Source organism: Typopeltis vanoorti, chromosome 7 (assembly GCF_054136105.1).
Source record: "Typopeltis vanoorti isolate ZY-2024b chromosome 7, IOZ_Tvanoo_1.0, whole genome shotgun sequence".
Lineage (NCBI taxonomy): Eukaryota > Metazoa > Arthropoda > Arachnida > Uropygi > Thelyphonidae > Typopeltis > Typopeltis vanoorti.
In genome coordinates this window covers 95,482,446-95,495,617 of record NC_143555.1, presented here as the reverse complement: position 1 = coordinate 95,495,617, position 13,172 = coordinate 95,482,446, and the positions used below count along the sequence as shown (strand labels likewise).

General features: G+C 36.2%; 1 protein-coding gene across 2 annotated transcripts in view; it reads left to right on the top strand.

Moving 5' to 3' along the window:
• The first annotated feature begins 209 nt into the window (after nt 1-209).
• The window catches only part of LOC150104880 (chromosome-associated kinesin KIF4-like), a 282,861-nt gene continuing 269,898 nt past the window's right edge, over nt 210-13,172 (top strand). The window contains exon 1 of one of the 2 annotated variants that reach the window (XM_090396035.1): nt 210-335. The gene's annotated coding sequence lies outside the window, so the exon portion shown is untranslated. Of the gene's footprint in view, nt 336-10,531; nt 10,555-13,172 lie in introns of those variants that run through there. The other variant, XM_090396036.1, reaches the window with a different exon arrangement.

The window sequence follows — 13,172 nt, the reverse complement described above, 5'->3', positions numbered from 1 at the left end:
ATCCTTAAGATTTCTAAATATTTTAAGTATGTACAATTGCAAACACTAAAGAATGTATCATTTCGCTGACTGTTATGTAATTTAACAACCATTTGAAACGACCGCGTGTTAACAGCAGAATAAATAACTTTACAGGAAGTAGATGGCTTAGTATTAATATTCTCCTTTTTGATACTGCTCATGCGCAAGCCATCGCAGCCAATAGGGATTATAGTTATGTTTGGCGTCAAATACGAATTTCAGTTGTTATTTATCTGGTATAGTATTATATCAAAAATAATTATTTTATTTGGATAATAACAAAAAAAAATACCACGTAGATATTTTCATATAATGTAAGTAATGTTTTAACTAGATACATTCTTTGAATCCTAGTAATATATTACTACTGCATTGTATTTTTCATAATACCGCTTATTTACTCTTCCACCGAACGTGTGTTCCCATGTAAACTTTAAAACTATGAAAGGAAAAGATTTTCAGACAGTTTACAAATTTGATGTTAGTTATAATCATTAACGAAGTGATAGCGAACACGAATGTGTCTAACATGAGTTGTCATTTTTATATATGTATTATTTTTTAATCGCCATGATACAGGTTGTGCCTAAGGCTGCTGTTATTGTTTTTCTGGTATGATTTGAAATATGCCTTATAATTCCATTAAACTTTCTGCTTGTCACAAAACTACTATAAAAGATTTATACCTTTATATTTTATCAGAACTGATTTACAATGTACATGACGGCTAGATATTTCCAGTAATCGTTTCATTCGTAATAGATAAAATACAGGAAATAATTTGAAGGGAAATATTCAGTTGTTTGCTGATGATGCAAAGAATAAAGTAATAATTAATCTAGGTGATGTAGAGAGCTTGCAGGGTGATTTAAATAAGCTGACAGTATGAACAAAACATAATGGATGTCAATTTAATGTAGAAAAGTGGAAAGTTATGTATTTTGGGCTACAATGATTACAAGCTGTGTACCACATTGAGGGGAACCATACTTAATGAAATTTATGAAGCCAGGTATTTGGGGTAGTAGACAGAGAGTTGAAGCTTAGTAGTCATATTGCTAAAGTAGCTAGAGTAGCTTACAGAATTGCTTGGTTATTGAGAACACGCTAACAAGCAGAGATAACAGCATTATCATTCCTCTTTATAAAGCCATGATATAACCACATCTTGATTTCTTGGGAATGAGGAAGTGGTGGAGAGAATCCAGAGGCAAGTAACCAAGATTGTGAGTGTTCTGTGAAATGCTACTTTTGAGAATGGATTGAGGGTTTGTGGATTGCAAACGTTGGTTGATAGGCAAAAATAGGGGGGGGGTAAAACATTTAAGTTACTTAAAGGATTGATAATGTAGGGGGAAATGTTTCAGCACTTGGCTAGAGGGAGCAGAACAAGAAGTTATCCCTGAAGTGTAATGTAAATGCTTTGTCTGTTAATGGTTTCAAGGAGAGGTAGGATAGATATTGTGTTGATGGTTTTGGTCTCCCACGATGAGTCTTAGAACCCCATGGAGGTGCTGTGCAGTAATAATAATTAAAATGTAAATTCTCTGTTGTTTTTAGAGCTTTTTGTGAGCTCTATCAGTCACATTTACTTAGTCGACATATATAGGCTTACCTGGTGTTGTTTAGGAAGTTTTGGTTGCTCATGGAGCTGGTGATGTTCTGAGAAAACAGCATTTAGGATGGATTAGAAGGTTTTCTGATTAAGAACAGAAGACACTGGGAGAGAACTTTACCACTAATGGAAACTATAGTAATTTAGTTAACCAAATTTGGCCACTTAGAACTTCAAGCTTTATATTATTCATACATTGTATGATACTGATTTTCAATAAGCTTGTGATAAAGTAATCCTTCTCTATGTATAGACTTAATGTATTCTGGAGAAAAGATATCTTAGTCTGAATTTATCCTCAAATTAGTGATGCCTATAATAATATTATGCTGCATTTAAAGTGAGATGGTTTAAGCTGTTACTGAAAATTAGTGAGAGGGCATTCCATCTCACTCCAGTTATATTGCTATTTGAAAAGATATAAAACACTATTTACCTCTAAAGGATACCTGGAAAGTGGTTTGATGGAAGTGAGTAGTAATTATATTAATTTAAATAAAATTATTATTATTTATTATTATTACCCAAGACCTCGTGGAATCAAAGACTCATCTAGGAGGTCCTTTATCACACACACACAGCTTATCATGCCGTGCTTTCAATGCATTCAGACTCCCTGCAGACACAACACTCTCAGGCAAGGCATTCCAATCATTTACAACTCTGCACAAAAAAAATATGCCTCTCACTCCCCTACTCACACCTTCTTTATACAGTTTCCAGGGATGACCTCTGGTTTTCCCCCACGATCTTCCACTATTTTCTGTAGAACTTCTCCAGCATTGATCCTATAACAACCCCTTACCAACTTGTAGGTCTCTATCATATCTCCCCTCTTTCTCCTGTCCACCAGACTCTGCAAATTGCATCTCCTCAATCTTTCCTCATACATTCCAGAGGTCAGAAACTACCTTAGTCAGTCGTCTTTGGACCCTTTCCAACATCTCTTCATCCTTCTGAAAACCAGGTGACCAAATCTGGGCACAATAGTCCATGTGTGGCCTAATCTAAGCCTTATACAACAGAACAAGAATCTCCCTACTTCTACATGTCAGTGTCCTCCACATCATTCCCAGAAGCCTTTGTGTTGTCTTCACAATTTTGGCTATGTGTCCCCTAAATTTCAGATCCTTATCCACTATCATCCCCAGATCTCTATTTCTTCCACCTCCAACAATGTATCCTCACCAAGCATAAATTCTGCATCCCATCTTTGTTTTCCAAATTTTAAAACCTTACATTTTGCAACATTGAACTCACATCCCCATTTCTGTGCCCAATCACTCAATTTATTCAAGTCTTCCTGCAAGGTCACAACATCCTCACTACTCTTCATGGTTCGTCCCAACTCTGCATCATCTGCAAACAACTGAATATCTCCATCCAAATCTTCACCTATATCATTAACATCCAAGTTAAACAGTAATGGTCCTAAAACAGATCCCTGAGGCACTCCGCTAGTGACTTTCCTTTTCCTTGACATCGCTCCCCCATACACAACTTGTTGATACCTATCAGACAGCCAATCTCCAATCCAATGCACCAATCTAATATCCAACCCCATCTGCTCCATTTTGACTATCAATTTATCATGAGGTACTTTATCAAAAACCTTTGCAAAATTCAAGTATATCACTGTGTATCTTTCTCCTCTGTCTAAGGAAGCAGTCATTTTATTGTAATAAGTAAGTAGATTACTAAAACATGACCTCCCTTTAGCAAATCCATGCTGTTCATCAAAGATGATACCATTGTTGTCAACCCAACTCTGGATCCTAGTTCTCACAAGCTTCTCCAACAACTTAACCACAACACCTGACACACAGATAGGCCTATAGTTTAATGCTCGAGTTCAATCACCTCTTTTATGAAGTGGCACAATCTTGCCCTCCTTCCACTCCTTAGGGACTTGACCTTGTGAAGACGTGTATTAAAAAAATATGTAAAGACAGGTGTCAACCCTGGCACATTCCTTCAGAATATGTGGCGATATATTATCAAGTCCCACAGCCTTATTAACATCTAGTTTACTCAACTCCCCATACACCTCTTGCTCACTTACAGTCAGTCTCTCCTCCCCATCATCTTCTGCTCTCAATCTCTCCATGAAGTCGCATTCACAAGATTGAAAGACCTGTATGAACTGCTCACTAAGTATCTCCACCACACATTCCACAACAGCTGTCTTTATACCATTTTCCCCAATCAATATCATCCTTCCATAATCATTCTTTCTTTTGCTGGCTATATCGAAAGAGCTCCCTAGGATTCTTTTTGGCTTCATTAGCTAACTGCTGTTCATACCTCTCTTTAGCTACCCTCACCAACCAAGTCACCCTCCTTGCCTGGTCTTTGTAGACCTCATGGAATTGGTTGTTTCCACTTCGCTTATGCCCTTTTTCTCTGTATTGCATGCTTAATCGCTTTATTCATCCATCTCACACCTACTTTATTTAACCTTCTCACCCTTGGAATATATTTAGACATTGCATCTACTAGATAGTTTTTGAAAATCCCCCAAGCTGCATTGATCTCTTTTCCAGCTAAGGGAAAAGAGACCAATGTTACACCCTCATTCCATGTTACACCCACAAGCTGTCTCCTGAGCTCTTCATAATCATCCCCCTTGTAGTTCCACATATACCCTTTTCTCACAAAGGTCCTCAGACTGCTGGAAACCACCCACGTAATCACTTCATGGTCACTCTCACCAATTGGTGGATGATTTGACACCTCATTTATAATTACATCCTCTGATGAGACGACCAAATCCAAAACCCTCAATCCTCGCATGCCCTCTGTTACATACTGTCTGAAGTAGTTATCCCTCAAAAACTCAAGAAACTCATTTTCTTTACTTCCAGTTGCTCTCTCATCATTCCAGTCTATATTGCCATAATTAAAATCACCCATAATGATCACCCTTTTCTTATTTGCTTGGCTAATTTGATTATACATTTCATTATCACCACCACCCACATTTCCTGGTCTATAACAACATCCAACCAAGTATTTGATTCCATTCACCTCTATCTCACACCATACTGCCTTAAAACCACTGGCACTGTTTCCCTCTTTCATCTCTACTTTGTATGGACATAACGCTTTCTCTATCATCAATAGCACCCCCCCCCCCTCCCTTTTTACCCTTTCTATCCTCATGAAACACATCATACCCTTCCATCTCCATTCCTGTCAGGATGTCGTCCTCTTCCAACCATGTCTCACTTATTCCGACAATCTTTGGGTGAACAGGCGCAATTAATGCAACCATTTCATCTGCCTTGTTTCTTATGCTTCTAGCATTTGTATATAAACACAACAGCTCATTTCTGGATCTACAGATAGTTCCACTGATACCACCCACTCGATGTGATCTCTCAATGCTCGACTGGGGCCATTTCCCTTTCTGCTTATTCATTTTAAAACCCTTTTCCATTCCAACTGTTTCCTCTTGATCCCGGGTCATCCGATTCCTTTCTACACATGCTCTCACCTCCTCTCGGATCATCCACTATCTCATGCTGTGTACCCCTGTCCACCCTGAGCCTCCCCGTTTTCCTGTTCCTCTTGCACACCCATTCTCACATTTTCTATACTCATACCACTCACTTCCTCATTCATAACCACCTCTTCAATCTCTCCTAACTTACTCTCCTGCTCTTCCACATCACTTCCCACTTGATCTGATTTATTCTCTCTCACTCTACTCACTTTTCTACCTTCCAGCAGCAGTCTCTCCAAGCAACTAACACCATAACCACTCAAATGCAGCTCATCGCTCCCATACAGCTCACTTCGTCCCTCAAACTCATTCCACACATTAACCAACTGCACTCTCGTCTCCTCACACATTTCAGCCAGCATATCATTCATAATCCTTGCTCTCTGTCTCATCTTACCACAGTCATACCTAGGCAACATGCTGCCCACTCTTCCTGTCACACTATTCTCTTTTATCCTTCTAAGCAGCCTCCTGATATCCATTCTGATGCTCTCTTTATCCTCTGTCAGATCATTCGTACCGATTAAAACCATTAACTCCTTTGCTCGCTCCCTCCTCATATCCAATACCTCAATCATTCTACTCATTTTACCACCTGGAAAACATACCTTATGCATATTATCATCCAGCACACCTTTAATAATGGAGTCGCCATACAACGCCACTCGCTCATCTTTCGTTAACTCTTTCTTGCCATCATGATTTGTTTTAATATTTTTTATCCGAATTTTCTTAATTTCATTCCACATCCATTTAATCTCTTTCCTCATCTAATCCAATTCAACTTCTGAATCTTGCATCACATTCTCTCTATCATTCAATCTTCCTATTTTCTAACTCTTGACCCCCTCTTCTCACTTTCACTCTCATTCATCCTTCTGTGCTTCCATACTTTTGGTATATATATATATATATACATATATATATATGTGTTTTAACTGATCTGATGAATTGTTTTTAACAAGCAGTCTTTTAGGGTTCTTAAAAACTAGCAAATGTAAAAGTAATTTTTGTTTGAGTAAAAAAAATACTGTATCAGATTATACAAAATATTTTGCATTTACATGTAATGCTCAACCAGTTTGTTAAATATAAATATCTGATATTAAATAATCCAGAATGTCATTATCTGTGCAGATTCACTAGGTTAGTTTTTGTTGCATAAAACCTTTGGGATTTCTGTTGCTACTTTTATTTTTTCAATAGATCATTTCTGTTTATCATCCTGATGAATTCTGAGATTCCAAAGGATTATTAGAAAATGGACATGGAGTATAGGATAGGATAATACAGTGTTCTCTTCTCTTTCTCTTTTTTTTTTTTTTTTTTTTAGGCAGATGGAGCTATTCTCCTGCAGCAGATAGTGTATAATATCACATGCTTTCAGTTGAATTGTTCTTATTTTTGCATGTTTTCCTATAATTGTATTGACAATGGCTATGAAACTTAGCATTTTACAAATAAAGACATTTAAATTAAACATGAGTGATTCTGGTAATAATATTTTGATGCATATTTCATAAGCAACAATTTGTGCATGCCTCTTAGGAGCTTCAATATGTTATGCACATATACAATAGAGAAACTTATTGTGAGTTGAAAACAAATGGAACCAGGCTATAGGGCCTGTAGAAAGTAAACAATGCAACGTGGTAAATTCAATTTTTTTTATTACAACAAATTAGACAAAGCTTACAGAGAACACATACCCAATTAACAGACATAATATACTGCCTTCATAGTCTTAGTTGCCTTACCATAATTCCAAACAAACGAAAAACAGACCTCTTTAATCTACCATTTCCCTTAGGATTGAACATCCTGGATACCTTCCATCTTGTTGCTAACCTTGACATAGTGGACGTGGGTACTCCACTCCCACATGCATCTTCAGACAGAGAATAACCTACATCCACTAAAGGCAACTTCTTTTTCTTAGCATTACATTGATTTTCACCATATGAATATTATGAAAGTAAAAAAAACTGACAGTGACAAATCAAGTGCACACCATCTTTCATTTAGCATATACATTTCTTTTCTTCCATGTATTGAAACTACATAATGCTTAAGAATTCTGTCCCTTGATATAAACTTCATTCAAAATAAGCTATTGAGCAACTTTAATTGACAAGTGTTATGGGGTGCTGCATATAACGTGCATTCTCATTCTCCATGATTGGGTAGCTAAATTCTTACCAATAATATAATATTCATAGTTGTGTAGCTTGCATGATTATATATTCAGTTTGCTAGCATATTATTGTGTAGTATATTTGGACTAAGAAATGCTGATTGCAAACATAGATCGAAGGAATCTACCCATTCATGGAAAATGAGCATAAACATTTTATATACAGCACTCCATGACGTGTCAATTCAGGTGGTTGCTCAATGGGTATTTTGAGTCCATAGTACATAAAAGGAGGGGGGAGGGGAGGATGTGATAAGATAAAGAAAATATAGTTTTATGGCATGAAAAGGAGTAGGAGGAAGAATAAAGGTGTTGTTGACAAGAGAAAAACACTTCTAACAAAATGCATTTCTTGATTGATTCTATGTGCATTCTTCTTCTTCAAGTGTCATCTCCTAGAAGGAGGTTGGCAACCATGTCATGGAATCTTTTTCTTTCTTTTGCTGCTCTGGAACATTTTTGGTAATTCAAGCCAGTCCAGTCCTTAATGTCTTCGAACCACATTCTCCTGGGTCTACCTCTCCCTCTTTTTCCATCCAATTTCCCTTCTAATATTAATTTCTGAATGCCTTTTTGTCTGGTTAGATGTCCGAAATATTTAAGTTTTCATTCTTTAATTATTTTCATTAATGTTCTTTTCATTTTTGCTTTGTTTAAAACATCTTCGTTTTTCATTTTCTCTGTCCATGGTATTTTCAACATTCTTCTGATGGTCCACATTTCAAAAGCTTCTAATTTTTTCTCTGCTTCTTTATTTAGAGTCCAAGTTTCACTGTTGTAGAGAAGGCTTGATAGAATAAAGGCTTTTCTTCTATCTCTATTCTTTTTATTTCTTTAAGGGAATTTCCTCTGTGTGTAAGCATTTGTCCCAAATATATAAAAGACTGAACCTGTTCAATTTTCTTTTTGTTAACAGTGATGTTCAGTTTCTTATTTATTGGTTCTTTTGATATAATCATGCAATTTGTTTTCTTTAGGTTAATAATTAGTCCCATGTCTAAGCTTCTGTTGTAAATTTCTGTGATTAAGTTTTGAAGATCATCTTCAGATTCAGCTATGAATCTGATGATGATGTGCATTGACTGTGCTTAATAAATTTACCAAAAGATATATTGGACATAAGGAAAGCTAGAATGGATCTACATTAGTCTTGGAACCCATGGGAGATCTCATAATAATTATAATAGTTGGGTTATAATGATATTGCTACAATTTTAATAATAATGTGTCTGTGACATCCATAACTCGTGAGAAAATAAAGTAGGAACTTGACAATTTGGCAGTTTAAGGTTGGGTAACAATGACAATTTATTTTTTACCTTACAGCATGAAACATTATTTTAAATGATTTTTTATGCTGATTTCATATGCTTTGCATATGTTGTATCTATAGAAAGTTTTTGCATAGCTATATGAAATGGCTCTCTGAAATAAATTTTATAGTTGATATATAAAGCTTTGAGAATCATTTCCAGTTGATTGCTTTTGAATGTTCAGTGCAGTGTAAAAATTCAGTAATTATTTATGATCATGGTGATATAAGATGTTGCATAGTAATGTCACTATGCAACATTACTTACAGCATAGGACACTGTCTCCTTCCAGATTCTTACTAACTCTAGTCACCTTTAATAAATTTAGTTTATTTAGTTTAATCCTTTATCCAAGTGTGAGCAAACAAAGTTTGCACCTGAAGGCTTCAGGTGCTTAGCTTCAGGACTGGGGTATGGTGGTACAACACCGGGCAACTCGATGCAAAGGTGGAGCAAGCTAACATCACTATCTCAGTATCTCCCATAATGCAAAACACATCTCCTTGCGGATATGTATAATGTTATGCATTAAGGGAAGGGCTACTACCCAGACTAGTTTCGACCTTTATTGAGGTCTCTTCAGTGGGAGCCAGGCCCAAGTGGAGATACCAGGCAGAAGCATTAGCAAGGTCATCTCTTGTACCACCTTACTCCAGTCCTGAAGATACTTTCAGGCACAAACTTCGTTTGCTCACACTTTGATAAAGGATTAAACTAAATTTATTATAGTCTAACCAGGTGAAAAATAAACTTTCAACATCTTTCTCTAAATCCAGAGTAATTTAATAAAAAAGTGGCACACCATTTGGCAACTCCTATAGGTAGAGATGACCTTGCTAATGCTTCTGTCTGGTATCTCCACTTGAGGTCTCTCCGAAGAGACCTCAATAAAGGTCGAAACTAGTCTGGGTAGCGGCCCTTCCCGTAATGCATAACGTTATACATATCTGCAAGGAGATGTGTTTTGCATTATGGGAGATACTGAGATAGGAGTGATGTTAGCTTGCTCCACCTTTGCATCGAGTTTCCCAGTGTTGTACCACCTTACCCCAGTCCTGAAGATATTTTCAGACGCAAACTTTGTTTGCTCACACTTGGATAAAGGATTAAACTATATTTATTATAGTCTAACCAAGTGAAAAATAAACTTTCGACATCTAGTCACCTTTCCTCCCACAAAGCAGCAGACCAATCTGAGTGGAGACACAGATTGGTCTGCTATCATGATAGAATTCATTGGGTGGTTAAGGCTAACCTTATCCCCATCAAAAATGAAGTTTCTAAAAGGTGGGTTTTTTTTTTGAACAGGCTATTATGCCTAATACTTGAAAGAAAGACATTGAGATCTGTTATAAGAAATTATTTATCAAGCAACAATAATTCATTCTCTTAATAAAATGTTAGTTTTTTTTTAGCTATCAGATTATATTAACAAAGGAGTTACAAGGCTGTGATATATATATTTTTTTTTTCTAGAATATATCCAGGAAATCCAATTAAAAGATTGGCTGTATATATTCTAGAAAAAAATTAGTGGTGCTGTAGATATCACTAATTCACTTCAAGAATGCCCATGTCGCTACCATATTGAAATGAATAGGATGATATAAGTATGACTTGATGAGAATTGCTTACATCCATTAGCTTAAGAATTGCTTTAAAAAAAAAAGAAAGTCCTGTAAGCAAACCGCATATTTTGCTTGGTTCAAATTTTTGTGAAAACTGTAATAATCTTTTTCTTATGTTATATTAGTTGTAAACTACTATTAGGATCTTCTGTAGCTTAATCTGTAATGATTTCTGGTGCTGAGCAGAATAGTTTGAAAAAGTGGGTTCCAGAGTTGGTCATTTCATTGCCTGTCAAGGATTGTATATCTACCCCTTTCCCTGTGCTCTTGCTCTCACTGTAAGTGTTTTACATATAGGACTCTGACTCTTTAAAACTCCAGATCATAATACTTTTGGAAGTTTCAGAGCAACATCAAAGTAGCTTCTATAAAAATTCAAAAAAAAAAAATAATAATAAGGCTATACATTCAGTTCCAAAAAATGTTGCCATGTAGTTGCCATCCTTAGAGCAGGGGGATTTGGTTTCTATTTCTCTAACATGCAGTAGACTGATATCCTTAAAGAGTATGCCAAATATACTTTGGAGGTTCAGAGCCATCCACCTTCAAGGGTACAACAGTAAAGTAGTTCAGCAGGCTGGTCACCTGATGGTAATGTGTTTAGGAGGCTTCCTGATCAGCTTGTGCATAATGTCACTGCTTTCAAGTCATGCCTGGAGAGAGCCTGCATAGTAGTATTTGAGGAGATACTTCTGAAGCCAAGTTATGGCATGAAGATGAGATTGGATGTTTTCTGTATGGAGGAAATGTCTAAGAATATTAACTTTTATTGTATGCTCCTCTGCTTTTTCTCTTCACCTCTGAAATACTAAAATGACAATAAAAATAGTGTTGCTGTGGTTAAAATAAAAAACAATCCCCCTCAAATTCATATTTAGTAGGACAGCCTTCCCCCTCAGCCATTCACAACCTTATGTCCTTTTGCACTATAACAATACCAAGTGGGAAGTTCTCTGAGAGTTTACTCTTTTTCCATGGTCAGATTACTGGTAACATTCTCCAGATATTTGTTGTAATCTTGTTACTGAAATTATCTGTGTTGGAATGAGGGCCTTCATTCCCCATTCTGTTCTCAATTCTCATCCAGTATCCAAGTCATGTCTCTGTGTTGGGGCGGGTAGTAGAATACCCCAACCGCACTCCTCTGTATCGTAAGAAGCGATAAATGGAGAACCAGTCCCAGGAGATATAGCTGGGTCCCCTTTGGGGGTTGGGCGAAGGGCTAATCACCCCCCCCCCCCTATAAAAATTATTTGATTACAGAAACTGCAAATCTGGATGAACAAATGCTCTTGGCAACAGCCGTGACTTGCGAGACCCCAGAAGACTGTTATCTAGCCTGGTCTGATATTGATAACATATATATATATATGACACACCAAGGGGAAAGCCTTTCGGATCCCTTGTTGTTGAAAGAGTCACTTATGAAGTCACAAAAAATTTTAAAGATTGGATCATGGAATGCCAGAACACTGTATCAGGTAGGAAAAAACTAGGCAGGTAACAAATGAAATGGACAATTACAAGTTAGACATTTTAGGCATCAGGAACTCAGATGCACTGGTTTTGGTAGACTTACAACTAAAGACAATATTGTACTCTGGATCAGAGGAGAAACATGAAAAAGGAGTTGCGCTAATATTGAGCCCAAAAGCCTGATGGAATGGGAACCAGTAAATGAGAGAATTATAAAAGCCAGGTTTTATTCCAAATTTATCAAACTTTCTGCTGTGCAGATTTATGCACCTACTAATGATGCAGATGAAGAGATAAAAGAATGTTTTTTGAACAACTCCAAAAAGTAATAAATTCTATTCCAAAACACTATATGATAATACTCATTGGCAATCTTAATGCAAAAGTGGGTAAAAGGTCATGTTTAGAAGGAAAAATCCTTAGGTTTCGAGGCTTGTGGAGACCGAAATGAAAATGGCATGATGTTTGTATCCTTCTGTGAAATGAACAATTTTGTCATTGGAGGAAGTAAATTCAAGCATAAAGAAATACATAAATTGACTTGGATCGCACCAGATGGCAGCACAAAAAAACCAAATTGATCATGTTGCTATCAATAGCATATTCATAAGATCCATGCTTGATGTGAGAGTCAAACATGGTGCAGATGTTGGTTCTGACCACTTCTTATTAGTGAAAAAGTTGAAATTAAAAATTCAAAGTGTATTAGGAAAGAAAATAAGTTCAAGAACTGCATTTGATATTGAAAAATTAAAAATTAAAGAAACGAGAGAAGTTTGCTTTGGAGATAAAGAACAGATTCAATATATTAGAAATAGAGGAAAATCAAGATGTAACGGTAGAAAACAAAGTAGAAGAATATTGAAAAAAAAACTTCAGAAATACATATAATGAAGTTGCTGAAGATGTAATTGATAAACGAAGAAAAAATAAAAATAAAAAATGGTTAACTGCAGAAACTTGGAAGATCATTGAAGAGAGAAAAAAGATTAAATCATTAATGAACAATACAAATTCAGAACGATTATATAAGGTGCATAGCAATCGCTATAATGAACTAAATAAAAGTGTAAAGAGAGCTGCAAGAGCCTACAGGAGAAAATATATTGATGAATTAGCAAAAGAAGCACAACATGCTGCAGAAAATGGACAAATTAGACAACTTTATCAGATTATAAAACAAATCAGTGGTAACAAAAAAGCAATTCTTTCCTCCATTAGAGACAAACAAGGAAAGTTATTGACGATTGACTCCAAAATTGAAGCAAGATGGAGAGACTATTTTTAAGAAACTTTAAATGTGAAGGTAGATACAGGATCTCAAAAGGCACAAAATATTACAACTAGTGTAACACACACTCTGAACAATTCCAAAGACGAGATTTCGTTGAGCGAAATCAAAGATGCCCTGAAGGCACTA